Below are 18,569 nucleotides of genomic sequence, written 5' to 3'. Positions count from 1 at the left end.
GATCCTGAACCTCCTTATTTGTAACATTTTAACTGATATTGCCCTAAAAATAAATACTTTATCCAAGAGTAGAGTTTATCCAATGATATTTCCCATTGACTGGTTTGGTTTTTCATATCCCCTTACAATACAGTTTGCAGGTTCATCTGAACCCTGATAGATTGGCATAACAACAATTCCTGGACCAGACTCTAAAAGTGAGACACCGATGGACAGTACCAGAAAATATGATTTATTAATTTTGTTTCCTCGTGGCAGAGTCTGCACAAGGCTGACTTTTCAATGACCTATATATAGAACATTATTTTTGTTGCAAGTATTTTATATAATAGCATAAATTGAAACAAACGGATTGATGTGTCAATTGTTGTTTTATATGTCAGTTTATAGACCCGATGCCAAAGTATAGGGACATTAAAGACCTGTTCCATACTGACTTAAATGATATATAGCTTCGCTGACAAACCTTTTGACTTTAAGTGAAATTGAGAAATACTTTGATTTATACTAATCATTTTAAGCCTTTTATGATTTTGTATGGGTGGCAGACAGACTACTTATTTAATGTCTTCTTTAATTCTGTGGCAGAGCCGTGATGAGTTGGTTATCATTTTGTATTGAGCATACATCTCCATACACTGTTGTTAGTTGCTTGTGTGACATCATTTTACCATCTTTGTTTATAATATGTCCTTCATAACTATTTTACCCTTCTTGTACATTTTTTCCAATATGTATTTTTTCCAATATGTATTTTTTCTCTGTCAGTACATATTATTTGCTATAATATTAGATCTGCCTTTTCTGGAAGATGAAATTTAAATTGTAGCCAATTCTGTAAAACGGAGGACACTGTAAACAGTGATCTATTGTCAATCCCCTGTAAATGTATGGTTTTAATCTTCAAAAAGGCAAAGAGCCCATTCTTAAACATACGATGGGCCTCTCTTAGTACAATACTAGAAAACCCATTTGGATATTGATACAATTCTGGTACAAAGGAGGCGTTTAGAGAGAGGTTTAATGTATTTCAAGTATTTAAAAAGATTTAACATAGAATTAAGATTTGAACCCAGGTCTGAATCTGATACAAGGGACGACAGGCATCTGGCCAAACTGACTGAATTCTGGAGAGAAGACAGAAGGAAAGGCTGAGCTCACCATGGAACGTTCCACTATGGTAACTGCTTGTAATCTACAGCCAGACTTTTCAACTTCCACATCCTTTCCTCCGAGCATTAAATTATCTCCCAATAATATCTTCTTCCGCCTGAAGTGTTGCACTGACTTATTTCCACAAATCTAAAGCATTGTCTTGGTGGAGGCACGGGATAGTCTAGGGGTAGTTCCTACCATATTGTTTCTACCAGTCTTTTCTTTTCAAATATGCGAATGGAAGTGAAATAGTGCACACTTTGGGAGGTAGGAGAGATAATTGAAAAATAGAAAGTATGTGAACTCTTTGGAATGACCTGGATTTATGCATAAATTGGCCACCAAATTTGAGCTGATCATCATCTAAGTCACAACAATAGACAAACACAGTGTGCTTAAACTAATAACACACCAATTTTAATTTTATTGTCTATATTGAATACATAATTTAAACATTCACAGTGTAAGATGTGAAAAGTATGTGAACCCCTTGGCTAATGACTTCTCCAAAAGCTCATTGGAGTCAGGAGTCCGCTAACCTGGAGTCCAATCAATGAGACGAGATTGGAGATGTTGGTTAGAGCTGCCTTGCCCTATAAAAAAAACTCAAAATTTGAGGTTGCTATTCATAAGAAGCATTGCCTCGAACAAAATAAATCTCAGAAGACCTAAGATTAAGAATTGTTGACTTGCATAAAGCTGTAAAGGGTTACACAAGTATCTCTAAAAGCCTTGATGTTCATCAGTCTACTCTCCCTAGAAGTTTCCGTCCTACAAAGATGGCACATAATGCTCAATGAGGTTAAGACGAATCATAGAGACAGCTAAAAACGTACAGAAATCTCTGGAACATGCTAACATCTCTGTTGACAAGTCTACGGAAGGCCAACAGAAGTTGGGTGATGCAACAGGACAACAACTCAAAACACAGAAGTAAATCAACAACAGAATGGCTTCAACAGAAGAAAATACGCCTTCTGGAGTGGCCCAGTCAGAGTCCTGACCTCAACCTGATTGAGATGCTGCGGCTAGACCTCAAGAGAGCAGTTCACACCAGACATCCCAAGAATATTTCTGAATTGAAACAGTTTTGTAAAGAGGAATGGTCCAAAATTCCTGCTGACCCTTGTGCAGATCTGATCCGCAACGACAGAAACGTTTGGTTGAGGTTATTGCTGCCAAAAGAGGGTCAACCAGTTATTAAATCCAAGGGTCCACATACATTTCCCACCCTGCACTGTGAATGTTTACATGGTGTTTTCAATAAAGACATGAACATGTATAAATCCAGGTATTTCCAAAGGGTTCACATACTTTTTCTTGTCACTGTAGACTGAGTCCAATAAACATGCAGCCAACCCAAGGTGGTTCAATAGTGATACCAGCCACTCATCCTCAGCCGTTGATGGTAAGGAGCAAGATGCACCAGGGACTTTGTACAACGAAATACATCTTGAACATGACATGAAAATATGTTATTTACATAGATTTAGCATTGAATATGTAATTTATAAATTAAACATGTTTATTTGTGACCAATACAACTATTTGAATGGGTGTAGACATTACATAAACTAATATTTTACTAAATGATCACACGCAGAATGTAGTTTTATAAATCAGGCCACCTAATAAGAGCCTAGATAAGACATTGCTTCATCATCACCACCCTAACAGCCTGCCGTATACACACACCAGCACCAAGCAGCCACAGAGGACGTCCTCCCTAGTGTCCTGTTAGGCCTTGTTATGCACGGAGGGTACCATTAACTACGCTGGGGACAACATGGAGGATACCATTAACTCCGCTGGGGACAACACGGAGGGTACCATTAACTCCGCTGGGGACAACACGGAGGGTACCATTAACTCCGCTGGGGACAACACGGAGGGTACCATTAACTCCGCTGGGGACAACACGGAGGGTACCATTAACTACGCTGGGGACAACAAACGTTACTTGGACACCAATGCTCTGAAAGATATCTGAAGAAGTTGGACTACTTGATGATGTGTTCTTTTGACACATTTGAAAATTCACCTTTTTGAAAGCTTTTCCTTTATGATAACCTAAATCTGAGTACCCTCCCCTTTTGGAAATTCACCTAACACTTAAACTTAGTGTCAAAGGTCATGTTTGGATTTGATCTCTCAACCTGTTTATTTGTTATCATCAACTCTTTCCTGCTTGGTGGAGGGGCAAGTCAATTACAGTTTCAGGGAACGGAGGTCTGACCGAAATCGTTCTTGGTTGGACGGCAACAAGTCCCAAGGGACACATTTCCCGGGAAACCATAGAGAGAGAGACCTCATGATGAAACTCAGAGAAATCATGGGACATAAGAGTGTTGTCCAACCTGGTCAAGAGTCCCTGTAGGGCTAACAGTAACATAGGCTACATTAAAACCAGGTTGGAAGATCGACTCTAGGGTCGCATACGTTTTGTACTACCCCAGGGCTCACCTCCAATACAAAATTGTTTTGCATTTTAGCAGATGATCTTATCTAGAGCAACTAGGGTTAAGTGCCTTGCTCATTGGCACATTGACAGATTTTCCATCTAGTCAGCTCTGAGATTTGGAACAGTAACCCTTTGATTGCTGGACCAACGCTCTTAACCACTAGGCTACCTGCTGCCCTAGGGAGTTAACAACACAAAAAGGTGCAAAGTTTTGCCTCAAGTCCTCCATAGGGCTGGGAATTGCCAGGGACCTCACAATAATATATTATCATGATACTTAGGTGCCAATATGATATGTATTGTGATTCTCCCGATTCTATATGTATTACGATTAGATACTGCGATTTTATTGAGATTTGATGTTTCAAACTTATTGCTATATGTCTGCTACAGAGAGAACATGAGATTTTTTTTGGGGGGGGATCAGTCATAGAAGTACAAGTGCTAAAACAACATGCTTAGTTCACTATTTAAAAAGATGTTATAGGATGAAAAATACCTGAGTTTTGGTGCAGGTACAGCCGACTAGCGCTAGCTAACGCTACCTAGCAAAATAAATAAATATAATAAACAACAATAAAACATTTACAGATCGATACTTGGAGTCAAAGTATCAATATAATAACATCCAAAATAATATTGCAATATGTAACTGTATGGACTTTCCACCCCCATCACTAGTCCTCCAGTCCAATGGCTTCCTTCTCCACTCAACTCTGCGTGTGGCTAATCACCTCTTATCAACCCCGTATCACGTGACCTCAAACGTTCCCGGGGTCAAGTGCTTTCGGATGCTAATCAGATCTGGCCGACGGTTCAAAGCCAGTGGAGGAAAAATGTTTACTTACTTCTCTTTCTGTGGAGGCCGATAGGGATCGAGTCCACAAGGAAGAAAGAGGGGGGACTTTCTAAACAGATTCAACATCTGATTTTGCTATGCCACGTCTTTCCTAAAGAGAAGGGTATTGACCCAATGCCAGCACCACTGGCACCACTTCTGACATTGTGGGCACAGAGGGGCACAACGGACTCCCCTTCAGGGTCCACTGTGGCATAAGCTGGTTCCAGATGTTTGGCGTGACAATGACTATAGGAGGAGTTGGCAAGGCAGCACAAGCAGATGATGGGCCCAGGCTACCGTGGAAGACTCTGGTCACAAAGCAAAGCAGTGAGGGCAAACTGGTTCATAACAGTATCATTAGTTATTCTTGGATAAAATAATAATGAATTAGAGGCAGGACAACAAAAGTACTGGTGTGAAAGGGAGTCCTGCCTGTATCACTTCACCTTGATCTCCACAGCAGCAGCGAGGCTCACTTTTAGATAAAAGACAACAGCTGCACAGAAAAGAAGAATAACGCCTTTGTTTTAATTCAGTAGCCTGCCTCCTTGAAATGAACACCCTTGAATGATTCGTATAATGATTCATATTCATATCGAGATCATGTAAGCAGCATTTCCAGAGAGAAGTATGAGCTGTTGTATAATTTCAATGTAAAAAGTCTGATATTATGGGCGGTAAATCGGAAATGATTAATTTGATACAATTTCATCTTTGATGACCAACAGTGAAGCAACCACCACACAATCTTCAACTCAACAAACCCCCCATTCTCTTGGTCTGGGGATGCTGATAATATTATAAACTCTGGAGCATGAAAATCTCTGCCCCAAAGTTCCCATGAGTCTTCGCTTTCTCTTGGAAATCCCACTTCCCGTCTATTTGAAATGTTGTGGTTAATTTTGCTCACTGCTTACGTCAAACATCATCCCATATGTGTGCATCCATTCATGTTGAATTGACACAGGAAAATTATTTGGATGCAAACGCAACTGGGGCCATGTAAATAGTTGTTATGATTCTCATTTTCCACAGGTGGCAACTTGTGTGACCATAAAAGTATGTGAGCGACCGCATGGCACATAAAAAAATGTGGTTGCAAAAGATTGTGGTCTGTCCTACACACAAGCCTTTTATTTAAATGGAAGGCTCTGTCCTATACGATAGAATGCCCTTCACTATAGAAAAACACAAACTAACAAAACACTCTAGGGCTGTTTTATTTTTAAATCCAAAATCCATTAAACCCAGGACTGCTGTAATAACAGTGGATTCATTTGACAGGTTGATATTCAGAAGGAGAGCCTATCTTCATCTTTGGCTTCTATATGCGGCCTCCTGGTTTTGTGTGGACTGGGAGTCCCTATATTTCCTCAAGGAGCTGAATGTAGAGCAGCAACTCCACAACCAGGCTAAAATACAGGGCTGTGTTCATTAGGGCATAAGGGAAAATGAAAACCAGTGTTTTGGAAAGGTGTCTAACTATTCTATACTGTGTCTCACTATTCCATATTGTGTCTCACTATTCTATACTGTTTTGTGCCAACTGAATATGACCCTAGGCTTAAACTACAACTGCAGCAGCAGGCACCTGGTCAAGCCAAGACCTCGAACACAACCGCCAGCAGACGGCTGGAGGAATCTCCACATCAAGTGGAGAAAACCATCGCTCCTTCCTCTGGCATTGGGACAGGGGGTCATGTGGAAGTATTTATTTAGGGACCCTTTCAGAGGAGAGCGATGTGGGGCTGCGGGGTGGATAGGGTGGCGGTGCAGAAGGCGAGAAGCAGCTGAATTCTCATTGGCTCTACAGATAGGACAAAAGCACTTGGTATAGTTCCTTGTGAGACTCATGAGGTCCCTCTCGTGGTGGAAGTGTAGAATATGTTATAGTAGTCAAGTTATTCTCACTGGAATGTCAAAATATGCATTTGTCTATATTTGTAGAGATCAAATTTCCATATCCAAATAGAATTTTCTTACTCTCTCCAGTCTCCAAGTGTTAACTATCTAAGAGCACAAGGACCAGTGGCAACCCGTCATTCAGGGCAGGTGGGGCAGAGCCTGTTAGAGACCCACATTTAAATAAATAATAATCATATTTTGGGGGTGGGCTTACATGTTATTTTGGCATTAATACGTGTCACATATCAGTTTGCAAATGATGTAAAAATGTATCTTTATAATTGAGTTAATAAAGCTGCATACAACCATGGTCTCTTTTTTGTTTTCTTGAGTAAAGCAGCTCCAAAATGCAGGTGTTTCAGCCTAGCTCAGTGCATTCTGTGGTGGGGCTTGCCAGAAAAAAATGGGAGTATTGCACCGTGATTGTCTCAGTATTGTGTCACTTAGGGGGACCTTGCACATTCGCCAAGCTTCAGTCCTTTTGTAATGGTAGACACCCAAAATGTCAGCCATTTGGGTCCTACCATAGAGTTATATTACAAGTGCCCTTCCAAGAAGGTTCAAGGTCATTGGCCACAGAAATGACATCAAATCACATTATATGTACATTAGCTTTGATTGGACTGATCATGTCAACATCTTACTTTAACAATCTTAACTAGCAGGTGACAGTGGCTAACTGCAAGCATTGCAACTTGGAAGTCAGACTGGGAAAATAAGTTTTGAATGGTCGTCTAACTCGGAATTGTAAATATTTTTCTTTGATGACAAAATTTGAGTTTGCCCCACCAAGATTTCCATGCTAATATGGCCACTGACAAGGACACAGCCAGGCTCTTGATTCGTCAGAATGTGTATTGAGAAATCGCACTCCTCCTTTTCCATAAGCTGATGCACTGATGCATTTTGGATCATTACAGTAGAAATCTTTAGAAGCGTTGTCACCTCAGAGACGTGTACAGCTATATGTTGCTCACAATTTAATATCACATTATTGACTGTAACAGAATTAACAATCATTCCATACACGAGGGTTTCACAAACTCACCTCCCGGATACCCTAGACCCACTCCAATTTGCATACCGCCCCAACAGATCCACAGATGATGCAATCTCAAATCACACTCCACACAGCCCTTTCCCACCTGGACAAAAGAAACACCTAGGTGAGAATGCTGTTCATTGACTACAGACCAGTGTTCAACACCATAGTGCGCACGACACTCATCACTAAGCTAAGGACCCTGGGACTAAACACCTCCCTCTGCAACTGGATCCTGGACCTTCTGATGGGCCACCCCAGGTGGTAAGGGTAGGCAACAACACATCTGCCACGCTGATCCTCAACACTGGGGACCCTCAGGGGTATGCGCTTAGTCCCTTCCTGTACTCCCTGTTCACCCATGACTGCATGGCCAAACGAGACTCCAATACCATCATTAAGTTTGCTGGCGACACACCAAGACAGTCATGAAGAGGGCACAACAACACCTTTTCCCCAGGCTGAAAAGATTTGGCATGGGTCCCCAGATCCTCAAAAAGTTCTACAGCTGCACCATCAACAGCATCCTGACAGGCCCAGTACGCACTACGGGCCAAGCTTTCTGCCATCCAGGACCTAAAAAATAGGTTGCGTCAGAGGAAAGGTCAAAATATTGTCAGAGACTCCAGTCCATAGACTGTTTTTCTGCTACCGCACGGTAAGCGGTACAGGACCGCCAATTCTAGGTCCAAAAGGCTCCTTAACAGCTTCTACTCCCAAGTTATAAGAGTCCTGAACAATTCATTCAATGGCCACTGGACTATTTACATTGACCCCCCTCCATTTGTTTTATACACTGCTGCTACTCTGCATAGTCACTTCACCCCTACCTACATGTACAAATTACCTCGACCAACCTGTACGCCCGCACATTGACTCGGTACTGAGTCAACATAGCCTCGTTATTTCTATTTTATTGTGTTACTTTTTATTATTTTTTACTTTAGTTTATTTGGTAAATATTTTCTTAACCCTTCTTGAACTGCACTGTCGGTTCAGGGCTTGTAAGTAAGTATTTCACAGTAAGGTCTACACGTGACAAATAAGGTTTGATTTTATTATACCAATGGCAAAAATGCAGGCTATTTCGGGGCATAATCAACACATCATTATTCTACTTAAACAGTAAAAAAATTGGGGTATCACTTTTTTGTGTCATCCTCAATGATTGTAAATGCATAATGTCTACATGTGGTTGGATTGTGTTTTTAGACTGGCTAATAAATCAAATTAAAATCACAACAAATGTAAGGTATTTATAGAAACAACAAAAACAGCTTGCATCCTCTGGCTGGCTATGGTTAGCCAAATTTGAGATTAGGGAAATTCCTTGCTATTTTCTTTAAAATAAACTCATGGCTAGATGGCTTGCCTAGGGCTTATAGCTGTTCTCTGAGTGGAGGCTAAATGCCAAATATGCAAATCACGTCTTGTATGGCAAATCCATTTGCCCGCTGGCGGTAGAAAGTTATAGCTTTGGGCATAGGGAAAGTGGCAAATAGCAAGTGAGAGGAAATGTTTTGCTATCTGGGTTGCTGATTGGCTGAATACCTGGGGCGCTAGGTGGTTGGAGTTGTCAACAAAGCAGTAAGACAGAAATATATGAGGCCAAGTTATCGAACTAACGTTAGTTTCTTTGAGAAGATATACAGTGCTTTCAGAAAGTATTCACACCCCTTGACTTTTTCCATATTTTGAAAGTGAGCCTGAATTTAAAATTATTTAATTAAATTCAGATTTTATTGGTAGTGGCCTACACACAATTCCCCATAATGTCAAAGTGGAATTGTGTTTTTAGAATTTTTTACAAATTCATTACAAATGAATAGCTGAAATGTCTTGAGTCAATAAGTATTCAAACCCTTTGATATGGCTAGCCTAAATAAAGTTGGACTCATCTGTGTGCAATAATAGTGTTTGACATGATTTTAAAATGACTACCCCATCTCTGCACCCCACACATACAGATAATTGTAAGGTCCTGCAGTCAAGCATTGAGTTTCAAAACACATATTTAACCACAAAGACCAGGGAGGTTTTCTAATGCCTCACGAAGAAGGGCACCTATAGGTAGATAAAGTAAGGTAGAAAAAGCAGACATTGAATATCCCTTTGAGCATGGTGAAGTTATTAATTACACTTTGGATGGTGTATCAATACACCAAGTCACTACTAAGATACAGGCGTCCTTCCGAACTCAATTGACGGAGAGGAAGGAAACCGCTCAGGAATTTCACTTCGAGGCCAATGGAGACTTTAAAACAGTTACATAGTTTTCTTCTATCACAGCCATTAAACTGAGGAAGGATCAACAACATTGTAGTTACTCCACAATACTAACCTAAATGACAGAGTGAAAAGAAGGAAGCCTGTACAGACTAGTAAATATTCCAAAACATGCATCCTGTTTGCAATAAGGCACAAAAGTAAAACTGCAAATAATGTGGCAAAGAAATTAATGTTATGTCCTGAACACAAAGTGTTATATTTGGGGCAAATCCAACACAACACATCACTGAGTGTATGGTGGTGGCTGCATCATGTTATGGGTATGCGTGTCATCTGCAAGGATAAAAAGAAATGGAATGGAGCTAAGCACAGGCAAAATCCTAGAGCAAAATCTGGTTCAGTCTGATTTCCAACAGACACTGGGAGACAAATTCACCTTTCAGCAGGACAATTACCTAAAACACAAGGCCAAATATACACTGGAGTTGTTTACCAAGACAACATTGAATGTTCCTGAGTGGCCTAGTATCTGTTTTGACTTAAACTGGCTTGAAAATCTATGGCAAGACTTAAATGGCTGTCTAGCATCATTCAACAACCAACTTGAGAGTTGGTAATGTGCAAATATTGTACAATCCAGGTGTGCAAAGCTCATAAAGACTTACCCAGGAAGGCTCACATACAGTGGGGCAAAAAAGTATTTAGTCAGCCACCAATTGTGAAAGTTCTCCCACTTAAAAAGATGAGAGAGGCCGGTAATTTTCATCATAAGTACACTTCAACTAAGACAGACAAAATGAGAAGAAAAAAATCAAGAAAATCACATTGTAGGATTTTTTATGAATTTATTTGCAAATTATGGTGGAAAATAAGTATTTGGTCACCTACAAACAAGAAAGATTTCTGGCTCTCACTGACCTGTAACAACTTCTTTAAGAGGCTCCTCTGTCCTCCACTCATTACCTGTATTAATGGCACCTGTTTGAACTTGTTATCAGTAAAAAAGACACCTGTCCACAACCTCAAACAGTCACACTCCAAACTCCACTATGGCCAAGACCAAAGAGCTGTCAAAGGACACCAGAAACGTAATTGTAGACCTGCACCAGACTGGGAAGACTGAATCTGCAATAGCTAAGCAGCTTGGTTTGAAGAAATCAACTGTGGGAGCAATTATTAGGAAATGGAAGACATACAAGATCAAATCCTGCAGTGCCAGACGTGTCCCCCTGTTTAGCCAGTACATGTCCAGGCCCGTCTGAAGTTTGCTAGAGAGCATTTGGATGATCCAGAAGAAGATTGGGAGAATGTCATATGGTCAGATGAAACCAAAATAGAAATGTTGGTAAAAACTCAACTCGTCGTGTTTGGAGGACAAAGAATGCTGAGTTGCATCCAAAGAACACCATACCTACTGTGAAGCATGGGGGTGGAAACATCATGCTTTGGGGCTGTTTTTCTGCAAAGGGACCAGGACGACTGATCCGTGTAAAGTAAAGAATAAATGGGGCCATGTATCGTGAGATTTTGAGTGAAAACCTCCTTCCATCAGCAAGGGCATTGAAGATGAAATGTGGCTGGGTCTTTCAGCATGACAATGATCCCAAACACACCGCCCGGGCAACAAAGGAGTGGCTTCTTAAGAAGCATTTCAAGGTCTGGCCTAGCCAGTCTCCAGAACTCAACCCCATAGAAAATCTTTGGAGGGAGTTGAAAGTCCGTGTTGCCCAGCAACAGCCCCAAAACATCACTGCTCTAGAGGAGATCTGCATGGAGGAATGGGCCAAAATACCAGCAACAGTGTGTGAAAACCTTGTGAAGACTTTGACCTCTGTCATTGCCAACAAAGGGTATATAATGAAGTATTGAAATAAACTTTTGTTATTGACCAAATACTTATTTTCCAACATAATTTGCAAATAAATTCATAAAAAAATCCTACAATGTGATTTTCTGGATTTTTTTTCTCATCTTTTTAAGTGGGAGAACTTGCACAATTGGTGGCTAACTAAATACTCCCCCACTGTATATATACATTTTTTTAAACTATCTATATATATATATATATATATATATTAGCAATCATACGTGTTGGGTAAAAAACAATCACACCTCGCCCCCCCTTAATGGGCGGGCCACCGCTGGGTAGGATCTACTCGTCTTGTTGCTGAATAACCTGCAAGAACTGCCCTGCTTTTGCCTTGACTGACAATGATTGTAACAATGTCATATATATAGCCTAATCAAACACTTACAGACTATACATGGTTACAAAGTAGCTAGACATTCATTCCACTACCCTTCCAATGTCACATTATCGCACTACTGCTATAGTTACTTCGACAACTGGATGACAGAACGAGAATGCCGGTGTTGTCCGGCATCAGCCGCATTCGAAAAGTCGTGATTTGGAGCTCGTGCGAGTAGGCTATACAATCTCAAATTAAGTAGCCATCTAATTACTCTGTATCATTTCAGACTTGCTTGCCATCAATAACTTACTGGGCTACAGCTGTTGCCAGGCTACCCTGCTTGGCCAAGCAGCAGGAAGACACACCCTGTGCAGATCGCATGGCGATGTCTTTAGTGCATGGCTGCTGGAAATTGTCATCATACGGTTATATTTCGAGCTAAATGCACCAGTTTGACCTGCATTAGACTCTTTATTCACAGTAATGTCTAAACAAGTTATTAGCGTACTGCTGTAGGTTTATGATTAGTAGTCTACTCACCAGTCGTTTTCCTGCCGATCAAATCTGGGCTGAAACTACCGGTAGGTCCATTGGTTACCAAGGCGGACGGAGTAGTGGGTTCATGTGCACTGAAGTTCCTCCCACCGGCTACGTGCATCAGGCAGGACTCTGAGAGCGTGATGTCGGGGCAAATGGGTAGGGCCGGCCCTAGTTTTGGGGTGCCATCGACGAGATGTGGTTATTTATTTATTTGATGACTTTTTAAAATGTCATTCCAAGTCATCAACTCATCTCTATAGAGCTGCTGCCCGTGCTGTCTGACAAATTCACTATTTTGTAGTTCTTCAAATTAAATAAGGCATACTTTTATGACTACTGAATACCACCTATCAATCACTAAGATAATGTATTTTCAGGTACACATACCTCACAAAGCAACAGCTGCTCTTCAGAAAGTATTCAGACCCCTTGATATTTTCCACATTTTGTTACGTTACAGCCTTATTCTAAAATGTATTAAATAAATAAAAATCCTCAGCAATCTACACACAATACCCCATAATGAGAGTGAAAAACTTTTTTTTTATGTTAGCAAATATGTTAAAAAACAGAAATACCTTATTTACATAAGTATTCAAACCCTTTCTACAACTTGATTGGAGTCCACCTGTGGTAAATTCAATTGATTGGACATGATTTGGAAAGGCACACACCTGTCTATATAAGGTCCCACAGTTGACAGTGCATGTCAGTGCAAAAACCAAGCCATGAGGCCCTAATACAGGATTGTGTCGAGACACAGATCTGCCCCAGGACTATGCCCCAGGACCAGGCCCCAGGACTACCTGACATGATGACTCCTTGCTGTCCCCAGTCCACCTGACCGTGCTGCTGCTCCAGTTTCAACTGTTCTGCCTTATTATTATTCGACCATGCTGGTCATTTATGAACATTTGAACATCTTGGCCATGTTCTGTTATAATCTTCACCCGGCACAGCCAGAAGAGGACTGGCCACCCCACATAGCCTGGTTCCTCTCTAGGTTTCTTCCTAGGTTTTGGCCTTTCTAGGGAGTTTTTCCTAGCCACCGTGCTTCTACATCTGCATTGCTTGCTGTTTGGGGTTTTAGGCTGGGTTTCTGTACAGCACTTTGAGATATCAGCTGATGTACGAAGGGCTATATAAATACATTTGATTTGATTTGATTTTGGAGAAGGGTACCAAAAAATATCTGCAGCATTGAAGGTCCCCAAAAACACAGTGGCCTCCACCATTCTTTACTGGAAGAAGTTTGGAACCACCAAGACTCTTCCTAGAGCTGTCTGCCTTGGCCAAACTGAGCCATGGGGGGAGAAGAGCCTTGGTCAGGGAGGTGACCAAGAACCCGATAGTCACTCTGACAGAACTCTACAGTTCCTCTATGGAAACGGGAGAACCTTCAAGAAGGAGAACCACCTCTGCAGTATTCCACCAATCAGGCCTTTATGGTAGAGTGACCAAACGGAAGCCACTCCTCAGTAAAAGGCACATGGCAGCCCGCTTGGAGTTTGCCAAAAGGCAACTAAAGACTCTCAGACTATGAGAAACAAGATTCTCTGGTCTGATGAAACCAAGATTGAACTCTGTCGCCTGAATGCCAAGCGTCACGTCTGGAAGAAACATGGCACCATCTCTATGGTGAAGCATGGTGGTGGCAGCATCATGCTGTGGGGATGTTTTTCAGCGGTAGGGACTGGGAGTCTAGTCAGGATCGAGACAAAAATAAACGGAGCAAAGAACAGAGAGATCCTTGATGAAAACCTGCTCCAGATCGCTCAGGACCTCAGACTGGGGCAAGGTTCACCTTCTAACAGGACAATGACCCTAAGCACACAGCCAAGACAATGCAGGAATGACTTCGGGAGAAGACTAAAAAGTCCTTGAGTTGCCCAGCCAGAGCCCGGACTTGAACCTGATCGGTACCTCTCTGGAGAGACCTGAAAATGGCTGTGCAGCAATGATCCCCATCCAACCTGACAAAGCTTAAGGGGATCTGCAGAGAGAAATGGGAGAAACTCCCCAAATACAGGTGTGCCAAGCTTGTAGCATCATACCCAAGATGACTTGAGGCTGTAATCGCTGCCAAAGGTGCTTCAACAAAGTACTGAGTAAGGGTCTGAATACTTATGTAAATGTAATATTTCAGTTTTATTTTGACTAAATTTGCAAAAATGTCAATCTGTTTTTTCTTTGTCGTTGTGTGTAGATTGATGAGGGATAAAACAATTGAATCAAGTTAAGAACAAGGCTGTAATCTAACAAAATCTGGAAAGTCAAGGGATCTGAATATTTTCCGAAGGCACTGTATATACCCTCTTCATCGTGCATTCTCCTGTCTCTCCTGTAACAGGTGTAAAAGAAGCACAGGCAGGACAAGTGGATGCTCAATGAATTATGATCATTGTAGTTAATTATCAATTTTTTTGCGCTAAACTATGTAGAATATTGGCCAGTTGTAATCTATAACTCCCTTTGTTGGTCAACTACTTGTTTAAAAACAAGAAAATAACCAACATTTCAGTTAATCGCACAGCCCTACAAGATACAGGCAGGGTGTCTTCAAAACAGCGCCCCCTGTCATTCATCTAGTGTATATATATATATATATATATATACCACTAGATGATATATATATATATACCACTAGATGATATATATATATATATACCACTAGATGATATATATATATATACCACTAGATGATATATATATATATACCACTAGATGATATATATATATATATGTATATACCACTAGATGATATATATATATATACCACTAGATGATATATATATATATACCACTAGATGATATATATATATATGTATATACCACTAGATGATATATATATATGTCACTGGGGTGGCAGCGTAGCCTAGTGGTTAGAGCGTTGGACTAGTAACCGGAAGGTTGCGAGTTCAAACCCCTGAGCTGACAAGGTACAAATCTGTCGTTCTGCCCCTGAACAGGCAGTTAACCCACTGTTCCCAGGCCGTCATTGAAAATAAGAATATGTTCTTAACTGACTTGCCTGGTTAAATAAAGGTAAAACAAAAAAAAAAAAAAAAATTGGTTGAGACTTAGTTCCTAAAAAATAATGTTTGGTGGCCCTAGGCAATGGCCTGTCAATCAAATCAAATGTATTTACAAAGCTCTTCTTACATCAGCTGATGTCACATCAGTGCTGTACAGAAACCCAGACTAGAACCCCAAACAGCAAGCAATGCAGATGTAGAAGCACAGTGGCTAGGAAAAACTCCTTAGAGAGGAACCAGGCTTTGAGGGGTGGCCCAGTCTTCTGGCTGTGCCGGGTGGAGATTATAAAAGTACATGGACATTAAGGACAGATTGTTCTTCAAGATGTTTAAACATTCATAGATGAAAAGCAGGGTGAAATAATAATCACAGTAGTTGTAGAGAGGGCAACATGACACTAATGTCTGAAAATGGGAAAAGCATGAAGTCACTTGAGCTGGAATTCGAATGGCTGTGGGCCAGATAAGACTCGAAGCGGACAATGCATATTTACAGTATCTGTATCTGTAAATACAGCTGAGTAATGTGATGGGTTCAAGACATTTTTTCCTAGAGCTTTCCAAAACACAATCTTCATAGTCTTGAAAAATGAATCAATAAATAATGTTAATGAGTTATAGACTGGACGTCACTGCAGAGTTGGCCTTTCAATCAGCCTATAAAACATCTCAGTATAGGTCTAGAATTTAGGTTAATTTTGGCTGATTAGTTCATCTCCTGTCCTTTCCTACATTTCTATCTCGTGTCACACCCAATAGAAAAGTCAGAATGGAGAAGACTATATGGGTCAGGATTGTCTAAACTATCCAGGCAAGAAGCCAAGCATTTTTAAAACTGTAATTGGTGTAATTGTATTTAGACCTTCTACTATGGGATTCAAGTATGAATGAGTGTCCAGCCAGCCAGGGTGAGGCAGCACTTCACAACATTTCAATGTTATAATCCTGTGAATCTCTAATACATATTTAGTGGATGCAAATGCCAAAGAAGCCCTTGTTGTAGCTAAATAACAAATAACCTGGGACAATGGCAGAGATGAGTGAGGTGAAAATTGTTAGAATGTGCACCACTTCTTTTTTGCTTTTTTTGCTTTGTGGAAATTAGCAGACGAACCAAATGAAATCATCCATTTGATAAACATTTCCAGTTATTTTTCTAGAATGGAAGAAAATAAACACAATTTGAGAGGATGAATACATATTACAAGTATTTCGCTACACTGGCAATAACATCTGCCAAATATGTGAATGTGAATAATAACTTCTTGTGTTCTTATAAAACAGTACATTATTTTTTATGTAAACCTTATTGAAAACATATTAACAAGTTAAAAGTGCACAATAATAAGTGAAAGGTACTTTTTACAATCTAAAAGTGAAATATACTTTTTACAATCTAAAATGGTGATCATCATAAGCATATGTAGGTAGGCACAGGGTTCTTCACATAACAGATAGTTGGCAAAACGAGGAGCAACGCTGGGTCTGGAGTAGATCAGGTAGGAGGTCTCAGCACACACTCGTATCTTCATGATGGGTCTTCCACCATCATCACCAATGAGACCATGGACTGTGGCTCCCCCTGTGGCGGGTTGGAGCGAGCGGTCGCATCGCACTTCGGTCCGCAGGTTGTATAACTTTTTCATTACATTTCATTATAGTACAACGGTTGATTTGTCTAATCTTAGCAATTTCTTCTTAGCTAGCTACATAGCCGTCCTTGTATCAGAGATAATTGCATAATTATCGTATTTCGTCGCCCTAACGTAGCCTTACTGCTATTCGCCCAGGAGCTAGCAAACGCTAGCTAACGCCCACAGATTAGCATCACTGTAGTATATAGTGCTATTCACTCAACTGAACGACTTGATTAGTTTAGTGTTAGCTAGCTACATAGCTGTCTTTGTTTCAAGATAATTGTGTAGTTTAGAGTGTGTAGTCTTGGAGTGATTATCTTAATTCACTGAGGTTCGCTAGCCAGCTATTTGTCGTCCTTAACGTAGGAGACTCTGCTAGCTAGCCAACAGCTAACAGCTAACAGCTAGCCAACGTCACCACACACACGTCTACTGAATCGAATTCAACAACCCGGTCAGGTAGTATCACATTTTCATTTCATTTCATTACAGTACAACGGTTTGATTTGTTTGATCGTAGCTAGCTACATAGCTAGCTACATAGCCGTCTTTGTTTCAAAGATAATTGTGTAGTCTAGAGCGATTTCCTAGGTTAGCTAGCCAGCTATTGTCGTTCTTTTAACGCAACGTAACGTAAACAACACTGCTAGCTAGCCAGCTAGCCCCGAATAGTAGCACTGTAGAAACTATTACACTCAACGGAACGACTTGATTAGTGTAGTGTCAACAACGCAGCTACTGCCAGCTAGCCTACTTCAGCAGTACTGTATCATTTTAATCATTTTTAGTCAATAAGATTCTTGCTACGTAAGCTTAACTTTCTGAACATTCGAGACGTGTAGTCCACTTGTCATTCCAATCTCCTTGCATTAGCGTAGCCTCTTCTGTAGCCTGTCAACTATGTGTCTGTCTATCCGTTCTCTCCTCTCTGCACAGACCATACAAACGCTCCACACCACGTGGCCGCGGCCACCCTAATCTGGTGGTCCCAGCGCGTACGACCCACGTGGAGTTCCAGGTCTCCGGTAGCCTCTGGAACTGCCGATCTGCGGCCAACAAGGCAGAGTTCATCTCAGCCTATGCCTCCCTCCAGTCCCTCGACTTCTTGGCACTGACGGAAACATGGATCACCACAGATAACACTGCTACTCCTACTGCTCTCTCCTCGTCCGCCCACGTGTTCTCGCACACCCCGAGAGCTTCTGGTCAGCGGGGTGGTGGCACCGGGATCCTAATCTCTCCCAAGTGGTCTTTCTCTCTTTCTCCCCTTACCCATCTGTCTATCGCCTCCTTTGAATTCCATGCTGTCACAGTTACCAGCCCTTTCAAGCTTAACATCCTTATCATTTATCGCCCTCCAGGTTCCCTTGGAGAGTTCATCAATGAGCTTGATGCCTTGATAAGCTCCTTTCCTGAGGACAGCTCACCTCTCACAGTTCTGGGCGACTTTAACCTCCCCACGTATACCTTTGACTCATTCCTCTCTGCCTCCTTCTTTCCACTCCTCTCCTCTTTTGACCTCACCCTCTCAC

General features: G+C 41.1%; 1 protein-coding gene across 2 annotated transcripts in view; it reads right to left on the bottom strand.

Annotated features, from left to right (window-relative positions):
* LOC118399645 (protein tyrosine phosphatase type IVA 3) overlaps positions 1–12,539 on the bottom strand; it is a 61,532-nt gene extending 48,993 nt beyond the window's left edge. Inside the window, exons 1-2 of one of the 2 annotated variants that reach the window (XM_052472700.1) lie at positions 12,366–12,539; positions 7,411–7,507 (exon numbers count right to left, since the gene is read on the bottom strand). The gene's annotated coding sequence lies outside the window, so the exon portion shown is untranslated. The remainder of the gene's footprint in view (positions 1–7,410; positions 7,508–12,365) is intronic. The other variant, XM_035795900.2, reaches the window with a different exon arrangement.
* Positions 12,540–18,569: the final 6,030 nt, after the last annotated feature.

The sequence above is a fragment of the Oncorhynchus keta genome, chromosome 20, assembly GCF_023373465.1.
Source record: "Oncorhynchus keta strain PuntledgeMale-10-30-2019 chromosome 20, Oket_V2, whole genome shotgun sequence".
NCBI classification, from domain to species: Eukaryota; Metazoa; Chordata; class Actinopteri; order Salmoniformes; family Salmonidae; genus Oncorhynchus; species Oncorhynchus keta.
Note: the sequence above shows the minus strand (reverse complement) of the source record. Positions and strands in the feature narration are given on the sequence as shown.